At 45.0% G+C, this 10,694-nt stretch overlaps 1 pseudogene; it reads right to left on the bottom strand.

The window, feature by feature from the left end:
• Nucleotides 1-8,945: 8,945 nt before the first annotated feature.
• Nucleotides 8,946-9,433, bottom strand: LOC122797321 (annotated as a pseudogene).
• Nucleotides 9,434-10,694: the final 1,261 nt, after the last annotated feature.

The raw sequence follows: 10,694 nt of genomic DNA, 5'->3' as shown, positions 1-10,694 counted from the left end.
GGGAGGGAGGAGAAATTTGCACTGAACCTGTCTGCCAGTATGTTGGCAATGTCTGTGGGTTCAGTGATTTTTGTATCATTTTGGACTAATTCTGAGCATATCTGGGAGTTTCCACCCAGGTTTCTAACATAGCTAAAGAAGGCCTTATGATTGTCTTTTGTGTCATTAGCAATTTTTCTCTCAAAGTTGGCCTTGGATGATTTTATGAGTGATCGTAGTTTTTTGCTAGTAGTGATCAGAGATGCCTTCCCTTTTAGGATTTTGCTCTGTCATGTAGTAGCTTTCTCCTCTTGTTGTAGAGTTTGTTTATGGCTGGGGTCCACCAGACTGGGCGCCTGCCTTTGGTGGAAAGGGTCTTGATTTTATTAGGGATTGCTTGATCCATACATTCCTGGAGGTGCTCGTAGAAGGCATTTGTAAGGGTTTCAGCAGCGTGGGTTGTGGTTTCCACTGGCTCGGGGGCCTTGAAGGATACCACTCCAGTCTTAAGAAGTGTGAAGTTTGCTTTTGAGAAGTTCTTTACTGTGGTCTTTTTTGCTGGGGTTGGGGGCGGGATGTGGATCTCCAGTGAGATTAATTTATGGTCTGATCTCACCAATGAAGGATATACTTCCAGTGTGGAGCATTTTGTCCCCATGTTTGTGATGATCAGGTCTAGTATATTTTCTCCTCTTGTGGGAATGGTGACTGGTTGTTCCATAGCATTTGAGTTTATGAACTCCAGGAACCTTTGGGCTAGGGTGTTGGGGCTTGAGTAATGTTCCCAGTCTATGTTTGGGTAGTTGAAGTCACCCAATATGATGGTGTTTGGAGAGACATTCATACTCTCCAGTGTCTTCAGGAAGGCTGTGTGGGTTTCCTGAGTTTGAGAGGGTGGTCTGTAGCATGCTACAAACTGTAGGGCAGTTTTACCTATGGTTAATTGCACCTGGATGGTCTCTGATGCTTCGTGCATTGCCACTAACCTGGAGGTGTGGGTATCCTTTATGAATATGGATACTCCCCCTCCTTTTGTGGTTCGGTCTGGATTTTGGGGCCGGAACGCATGATATGAGGTATAACATGATAGTGCTGGGGTGCTCTCAGGAGCCTTGAATCAGGTTTCAGTCACAGCATAGACATCGATGTTCTCCATACTGAGGAGGGCTTCGAGGGCATGCATCTTGAGGTTTAGACTTCTGGCATTGAGCAGTATTACCCTTAGTTTTTCTCCATTTTTGTTTTCTAGGGCGGTAGGTTTATCATTTGAGCCTTGCCTAAAAAAGGCACTATGGGGGTGGCAAGAGCCTTTGCCAATATCCGGAAGCCTAGGGGTGACAGGTGCAAGCCGTCCCTTGCGAAGCAGCGTGGCTTGTCAAGCATGTCATCCCAGGCAGACAGACATTGGATCCCCTTAGAATGACACTAGTAATTAAGCCAATTATTAAAGCTGATCATTTTGTCTCTGTATTGTGGCATCATTCTTGGTGAGGGTAGGATACTGCTCAGGGTCAGGGTCATACCGGCCTGGGCTACATAATCTGAGAGCTCCTCTATGTCTCTTTCATGTAGTCCAGGAGGTGCGTCTCAGGTCGTTCACACCGGCATGGATAATGACTGAGTCATACTTGTACTTGCTGTGGAGTGACCTGAGTGCTTGTGTTATGTGGCGGATTCTAGCGCCTGACAGGCAGCTTACTGTGATCTTTTCCTTGTTCAGTCTGGTGAGTGGGACGTCAGTGTGTCTGACTATGGAGTCACCTATAACAAGTGTGTCTGGCATTGTGTTTGGCCTTAAGGGCTGTGACTGTTTAGCACACTGACTTTGAGAACTATGTGTTGCATGTCTTATGTCTTGAGGTGGCAGTTGCTTGGGTGTCTGCTTTGGAGGCCTCTGTAGTTTTGGTAGATTTTTGATCAGTGCCTCTGAGTATGTCTTTGTGTGTTTATGTGTTTGTTTTGCAGTTGTGATAGTTCTATGTGAAACTGGGTTTGTGGTGTGCGTGGTTTCCTTCTCCTCCTGTCTGGTCTTGCCAGTCCTGAGTTGAGAGAGCTCAGCCTCCAGTTTGGCTATATATTTGCATCTCTCACATGTATTTGTGTTTTGTGGGAGAAGGAGTGGGTTGTCTGTGTACATGAGGCAATTGTAACATTGCCTCAAGATGCCCAGATTCACCAGCTGAACAGGAGAGGACGCTAGCAACTGACCCTTCGACATGCTAGAAAAAGTGAAAAAGTTTGCTGTGTAACTGAGTCAGAAGGGACCTATAGGGAAATGGGTACTCAAGGGGATTCTAGGCTAATGTAGTACTTTGTTTAGTATATAAGTACTTTACCTATATAAAAATGCTTTAGGAGCAAGTGCTGAGCTTTTGAGATAGAGAATAGACTGTTTATATTGCAAGTAGAGAAGTTCTAAGGGAAAAATTGAAGAGCAGACTTTACGGAGCCAGAAATAGTTTAACCTTGTTTAACCAGCACTGCCCGATGGTGCTCTATGGGCAACTCCGGGCTAAATCACGCAAAAGCACGCTAAAGCGGGCTTTATTACAGGGGGCTGAAAAGAGCTAGGAATTGACCCAAAATGGCCAATAGACTACAAGTTTCTGGCTGGAACCACTCCTCTAGGGACAAATAGGCTGCTCAGTGCTCCCCACTCCCACTGGTGAACAAAGACGCTTCCTTTTATCCAAATAAGGATATGGAATAGCACAGGAACCAAGACAAAGCCCAGAGATCAGCAAACTCTGAAGACTGGACTATTCTAGTTCAGTAAGGCGGGAATGTGTACTGACCCTTGTTACAGGACTCTGCCAAATGGCTATGTGCGCACCTACATAGAGTGAATATTGACAGCAGAGACACACTGGTTGAACATTTAGGTTTGTGTAGACTAACCTCTCATTGGCAGACTAACAGCTGCTTGGAAATATGTGGACAGTATTGGTAATGAAACAGGGTGCATATCATCCTTAACTCTAGTGTGACATCTGCTGTAGGAGTGTAAGATGTAGGAAACCGCTGCCCATGTGTAATAGCCGCTTCATAGGTGATGGCCTACACTATCTGATCATAACCTGATCATGTTGATATTGGCAGCAGAGTCTATTGATATTTGACTGTGTGGGGAGTGGGTGTCTGTGGCCAACAGAGCTCATGGTTCTGGTGGGTATATGAGCATATACCCAGACAAGGATACAGCCCTGTTGACACGTGCATCATCTATACTCAACTATCAGGATGTGATGTGGCCCTCAGAGGGGGGCTGCTACTAAAAGTAGCTACCATGTTCCTGTAATAGCTAGTGTTGCCACGTCCATAAGACAAATATGTACTTGTGAGCATCACTGTCTAAAACATCTCCATAAGCAGTAATTAAACTAAATGCAGTACATGGTACTTGTAGTACTGAATGCTCATACAGGCATGGCCACTAGTCAGCTACTGGTGTTTACTAATGTTAGCTTTGTGTATGTGGCCATCCTGGGGGAATGCAAGCTCTAAGACATGTACACTGCCAAACCCGCCTAACACAACACCCCACACATTGCATGGGATGCAGCTACAGAGGTGAGCTTAGAGGCAGTCCATTCTACACCCATGACTGGACTAGACAGTCAAGAGGTGTAGGTTAACACATGCATCCCATCACCACAACCAACACATACCCTTACCAGAACATAGTAAGGACATACACACATGCCACCAGAATTCACACACATCCACAGAGGCTTCTAAGTTTCTGGCCAAGTAAGAGGCCTCCCAAGTTGGAATAGATAGACAACAGGATACAAAGACTGTATGACATAGCTTGCATAATTGTGTCACTCCTCAAAACACGTGGCCAGAAACATGGCCAACAGTACGCATTTGTGAATGCAAACTCCAGTATTGTTACACATCAAGCTATATGAGGGCAAACATACTGTCAACCACCTGTCTTCCATGATTAGCCACATACCCATACACTCAGACCACCTTTTGAACTATACACATGTCTCTGGCATATTCTATGTTGTTGTGCAGGACCTGTGATGCAGTAGCCTTGACTGCAAGGAAACACATGTAGGAACCGTCAGGTCTTGTAGCCCATGCAGGTATGTCCCAAGTCCTGGGTAGCATTCTGCCATGGGCCAGAATGATGTAGCAGTACAGGGACAAGGATTGTATTCCACAATCGTGGAATATACTGGTGTAATTCAAAGAGTATCCAGCATCTCTCTGCCTGGGATAACATGGTTGACAGATCATGATGCTTTGCCAGACAGGGCCTGCACCTGTCACCCCTGAGAATCTGGATACTGGCAATGGCCTGTGCTTCCCCTATAGTGCCCTCATCATGCCAAGTTCAAGTGAAAGTCCACTGGTGCAACAGGGACAGCTAAGAAATAAACTGTGGGTCTTGATACTCAATGATACAAATCAGGTACTCCTTATGGACTCACATACAGCAATCTGAAACATGGGGAACATATCTGTGCAGTGATAGTTATGGTGCAATGCTCTGGAGAGCACCCCTGCATGAACATGTTATAACACATACCTCACCTCATGGCCATCACCATTTATTGGAACACATGGCCCACAGGTGTGTCCAACTTCCTGAGGGATATGTATACCCCCACGCTAGTTGCACTTGCACAACATAAGATGCATTATGCTGAGCAACAACCTTTGTGCCAAAGTTTAATCCAAAATGCACCTTGTGACAGATCATCCACCATGCCTCAGAATTCCCAACTGTCATTGTGCTGTAATGGGGAATACCAGTTTTGAGACAGGAAACCATAATCATGGTCACTCGCTATCCCATTATGAACTGGGAAGACTCATCATGTACCAACACCTGTGCTCAATGCATGTTTGATGCCAGCAACAGCAATGACCTGGATCACCATAGTCACACAAACAGGGCTAACAGTATGCCACACATGGTCAGTCTTCAAAGCCAATTTTATGCTCCTTAAGAGCGAAGTGGTGACTGTCATGGCACCCATGCAGATGCATGTGCAAATGCTGAGTCCTACACAAATGCACTTTAAGCACTCACATATGTGCAGTGATTGTGCCAGTGAAACAGGAACATGATTCAACCAAACACAAACATGAAGGCAAACCGGTGGTACCCTGCCTTAAACTGTACCACAGAAGGTAGTAACTGTTGCAAGAGTCAACACACATGAGTGGAAGACGACCTATGGACAGCCTCTGTACAATGCAGATACACCATATAATGCCACACAAAGCTACTGTGAAACTAGTCTTCCACATATTATGAGGCCAACCACAGAGGATTCCATAGCTGTGTCATGAAACATAATGGCAACAACAAGACCTGTTGTGCTTCACAGCATTATGGCATGATATGCACTGCACCTATGGAAATAGCACCTGTTCATCCAGATAGGGTCTTGGATAACATAAACACACTGTCCCCCCAACAGGTACACAATCATATATCCATGTACACTACAGAGACCCTGTAACCACAACTATGCAGGTACAATCTGCACTCAGGCTGCATGGGACCTGTCCACATCCCAAGTTGTATCATACACATATTGCAAAATAATTGCTCTCCACATACACATCATGTAAAACATAGCTTCATATCAGGCTGTGTACACACTGAATGGTGCACACCAACAGTTATCACAGCCCACAAAGGGGGAGACACCACTGATAATGGGAAGTACTGCACTACTACCCTGCTGAGTCTGGTTTGAAAGGCCATGAACCTTGATCAACTTATTTGATGTCAGCAGTACAGATGTAGATGACAGTAAGGTTGATTTCACACAGCATATCATATCATAACCTTGCCAGGTCAGAGGACATCATCGCTCATACTGTGTTCCAGCTATACTCAGTGTACTAGATGTACATTCCTATGTCACAGGAGTGTTTTGCAACTGGACTGCTGGATGAACCAACACTACAGAAGGTGTCTGAATAATACATGCACATCACACCAGTGCCAGCTACAGTAAGACAGGGTTAATTCATTGTACTCCCCCTCATTGTAGTCTATACCACACAGACTAACAGAAGGCATCTGCCTATTGAAGTATGTGAATGACTATGACGTAGGAGCAATAACTGACTCAATGAGTGTTGTGGACAACATACAGAAGAAGCTTTGTGGGTGAGGTGTGTGACATATGGCCATAATCTGACAGCTACATATTGCATTGTCACCCCTATGTTAATAACCCTGTACCCATGAACTACCACCTAGGCAGCGGTCAACATAATGGACACTGTGTGTAAGGGATGCAGCTGGGCAGTTGTCTTTCCTGTGATAGTTACGTCACCACACCTGCCAGGTAGTCATAAGTGGCAACCCTAATCATGATGGGGTGCCATCCATGAATATAGAGATCATTGTTCAGCCATACTCAACACTCAAGTGACCCATATCAGATCACATATTTCCTTTAAGGGGTATTGGTCATGTTCAGATGGCCTACATCAGCCTTCCCAATCCCCATCTCCAATATGTAGCATGATGCCTACCCTGAATAAAGCCATGTCCAACACAGTGATGTTGGACACGCTACACATACACATCCTGATCTCAAACACATACTTCATGGACATCCACCTTCCTAGTACAAAGATCACCACATGCTGGACAGATCCTTGTCCCATACACTTTATATACTTCTGCCATACTATGCATCCCTGTCCAGCAAAGCTGCACATTGCCCCTCTTTCAGACATGGTGTGATGACTGCATGGTAAATATATCATTAACCCTGTGGATCAGTTATGTGGCACTGCTTGACCTGGCCCCAGAAACCCGCCTGTCGGCTACAGCTAGGTAACCTTTCATCCCAGGCTCATACATGGCCCAGGGCATATAGCCTACTAGCTGACTTTGACCATACATGCTATAGTTGATATCCAACCCTGCAAATACCATCAGGCTAGCCAGTGTCCCATGTGTATCACATGTGCAATACAGGTGATACATGGCAGGATGTTGAACTGCTGTACAGTGCAGTGTAGATGTATATGGCAAAACACTTACTTGTGAAACCTTCCGTGAGCAAGTCTGTAGGGTCACAGGTCATGTCTGTTAAGGCAGTGTAAGTCTTTATATGTGACATATACACAGCATCAAGGTTGACTGCATTAATGTGGACACGTCCAGGCATGTGCTGATAGGTAAGAACACCAGTACAGGCAAACAGACATGCCCACATCAAGACAGCATCCACATGGAGTATGAGCAATGTAATCAGGTGACACACACATATATGGTGATAATATCCAATCACCACTGAGTGTCAAATGTGTGTGACACAAACATGTCAGTGGTGTCAGTGTCATGTAGATTTGCCAAGACAACTATTTAATTGTAATAAATGTGATACACATGTATGTTCATGTTCAGCTGTAGCTCTGTATGTCTCTGTGAGTTACTGTGACCTGTCTCCATCATTATGTCTTCCAGGTATGCCGCGTGCAAGGCTGCCACCTCATCCCATACCTACTTGATAATCATCATGTACTGTTCAGCCATGTGCCACAGGATGCACAGCAGTGGGATGCCCTGTGGCAGGAACTTCGCAGGAGGGTTAATGATGTGGGTGGCCATAACCACACATACCAGCAGGTGCGCAGACACTGTACAGACCTAATTAGACGGGCAAAACAGCATGTGAATGCAATCGCCAGGGAACAAGGTGCAACAGGTGGTGGGCCACCAACCCAGCCCCCACTCACACGTAACGAGGAGCTACTGGCCAACCTGGGGACACCTGCAGAACAACATCCACAAGCCTTAGCTGATATCGTGGAGGTGGGTGTCTCTCAACCACCGAGCCTGGAGTTGCCTGGTAAGTCACTACTGCAAATATAACAACTATATTCCATATAGTTACGTGTCACTGTACAATATGTAATGTAACATCATATGCAAGGCATGTATGCACACATGCCGCATACTATAGTATGCTACTCTGTATATACACATATGTGCATACTCCATAGTATAGTCTATTGTACTGGCGTATGTGTTAACATGCACATTGCACCCTGTAGCTATCATGCAGGCATGGATAATGATCATACTGCTGTGTCACTCCTATTTAGGTACCTATGGCGTTCTGCTGTGACAGCAGCCCATTGCAGGTGAGACTGTTATTATTTATCACGCATGTTAATGCACAGATCTATCTGCCATGTGGCCATTTACCACATGTACACATAATGTATGGTCCTTTCACAATATACAGATTGGACCTGCAATGCATCACCATGGCTACCCATGTGCAATACTTGCAAACTATGTGAAACACTGACATGAAACCTCACAAACTGTCATTGCCAGATATGTGGACAGCTGTGCATACAATGGTGGAGGTGTTGTTCACTGTAGGGACACGTACTACATATCAGAACTACACATGTGGGGAATACAAACAGTACAGGCCAGCCCACAGTATTCACCGGCGTGGGTTATACCCCTGCTATGAATGTCACACAATGTTATGTGCTATCTGACAAGTCCATGACATCTAGTGGGCTGGCTGCAACACTGCCTAACTATCCTGAAAAACATATCCCACATACCAAACATACCACCCTTTGTCTGCATAACCCTGTCGTCAGTGGAGCATATGACATCTATGGGTGTATGTCATATGGGACAACAAAAAACAAGTAATCTCCGTGGTATCCCCGAAGTCTCAAAACAACCCACTAAAGTGTAGTGGGTCTAAAAACAAAACAGTGTAAGAAACTTCTCTGTGTGGAAGATTTTCAGTCCATATATTTCTAGTTAATCACTGTATATTAATCAGATCAGACAGTAGTAGTAGAAGTAGTGAACATAAACTTGTCAAGTCAAAAAGTAATAATAGAAAATATATAATTCTACAGCATTACTAAGTATTCAAAAGTAATCCAAGCAAGGCAGGCAGTCTGTTTCCAGTCAAAAATCCTTTAAGTACACAGACAAAACAGTACAGTTTTATTGGTACACCATAAATTTACATATCTGTAATTACATGAACTTCTCAGTTCATAAGTTGAAGTCTTTGTACAATAGTATCCTCAATTTCTCCATATGCTATGTGTGGGTAATGTTGCCCCTCTGGTCTGTAGTTTTACTTAGATTCCCTGTCTCCCTCTTCAGTACATTCAGCAGCATTTGGGAGCTCTCCAAAATCTTCATATATGCAGTTTCTGTCTCCGCAATAGTTTTATCAAATTCATTTCATGAAGCCATCTTTTTTGCTAAACTCTGATTGACTCTGGCAAGTTTATCAGTCAGGATATGAATATCATTCTGAAGTTTTACTTTCTCCTCTTCCTCCTGCAATATCTGCTGGTTCAGCTCATCTCTTTTAGCACAGAGCTCCTCAATACATTTAACAAGTCCATTGTTATAATTCTGCAAAGCAGCCCCCTGCTGGGTCATTATTTCCAAAATAACCGGCTGTTAATGGACCTGCTCAAACAGACTCCAACTCCGTCATTACCAAACACGAACTCGTTAAATGTATTGAGGAGCTCTGTGCTAAAAGAGATGAGCTGAACCAGAGGGCTGCTGTCAGTTCTTTAAACAACAACATCCAGGCAATAGCAAATGCTCAACAGCAGCTTGCTGAAGTTTTGGATAGATGATTGGGTGACAATGGTTGGAGTCCTTGATTGTGGCATGACAATCTGCGAGCATGAGATGTCTGTGCTGGAACATCTGGTAGGAGTGAGGCATTGGGCATGTGGACGTAGGCCAACTACATCACCTGTTGCAGGTCTACGTGAACAAGCTACCTCACATGCCCGCTCCCATAGTGGCGGTAGCAGCAGCAGTGCAGCTGGTGCTGTGCTGTCTACACCAGGACACAGCAGACCACGTGCACATGGCTTTGGATGGTCCCAACAGGGACACAGTTCCAGTGGACATGTGTCATCAGACAGTACCCAATCTGCACCTCTGCCTGGTAGTACCCGTGCAACCCCTGGCAGGCACAGGTCATGTGGCCATGGCCGGACACCGTGAAGTGTAAAACCTGGCCTGTACAGTCTGCAGCTGTCAATAATACCCCTGTGTAGGCCAGACACATGCCAGAACTGTGTGCATACATACACGCACACACCGGAAACATATGTAGGGCACCGCAACACACATGCATAACATCCACACACACCCAATGAGATCAAAGGCCCTAACCCACACACATATGATGTCATCCAATGGTGCAGCCTAGGCCTCTGGCAAACATTATCACCCTGTGCATATAATGATGCCTGTGCCGCATCCCTGTCATCCACACCATCGGTGTAGGGACATGCTCATATGGTCTGATGCACAGGGTGAACAGACTAGGAAGATAATTGTAGATTGCAATTGTTGTGTACTGTTGACAGGCATCAGACATACCATGTAGACCAGGTTTAGAATGCATTTTGTACTGTTAACAGTATGTGTTATGTGTAACAACAGTAACTGCATGTTGGTCTTGATGTTCTGCCTTCCTTCTACAGGTCTAACTGCATGTGCCGGTGGATGTCAGTGTTTGCAGTTAGTGTCCCATATGTAAATGTGGACTACTCACAGGTATGTATGAAAATACTAGCATGCACTTTGTAGCTTCCACATCACAGTTAGAAAGTCCCACGTTCCAAACACATCTACTGATCTACTGATCCAAGAGCATGATAGCTGTGTATTAAGATACTGTGGCTAGAGACGTGACATC

Source organism: Protopterus annectens, chromosome 3.part0, assembly GCF_019279795.1.
Source record: "Protopterus annectens isolate FY-2018-M chromosome 3.part0, PAN1.0, whole genome shotgun sequence".
Taxonomy (NCBI): domain Eukaryota; kingdom Metazoa; phylum Chordata; order Ceratodontiformes; family Protopteridae; genus Protopterus; species Protopterus annectens.
This window is presented reverse-complemented; position numbering and strand designations above follow the sequence as displayed.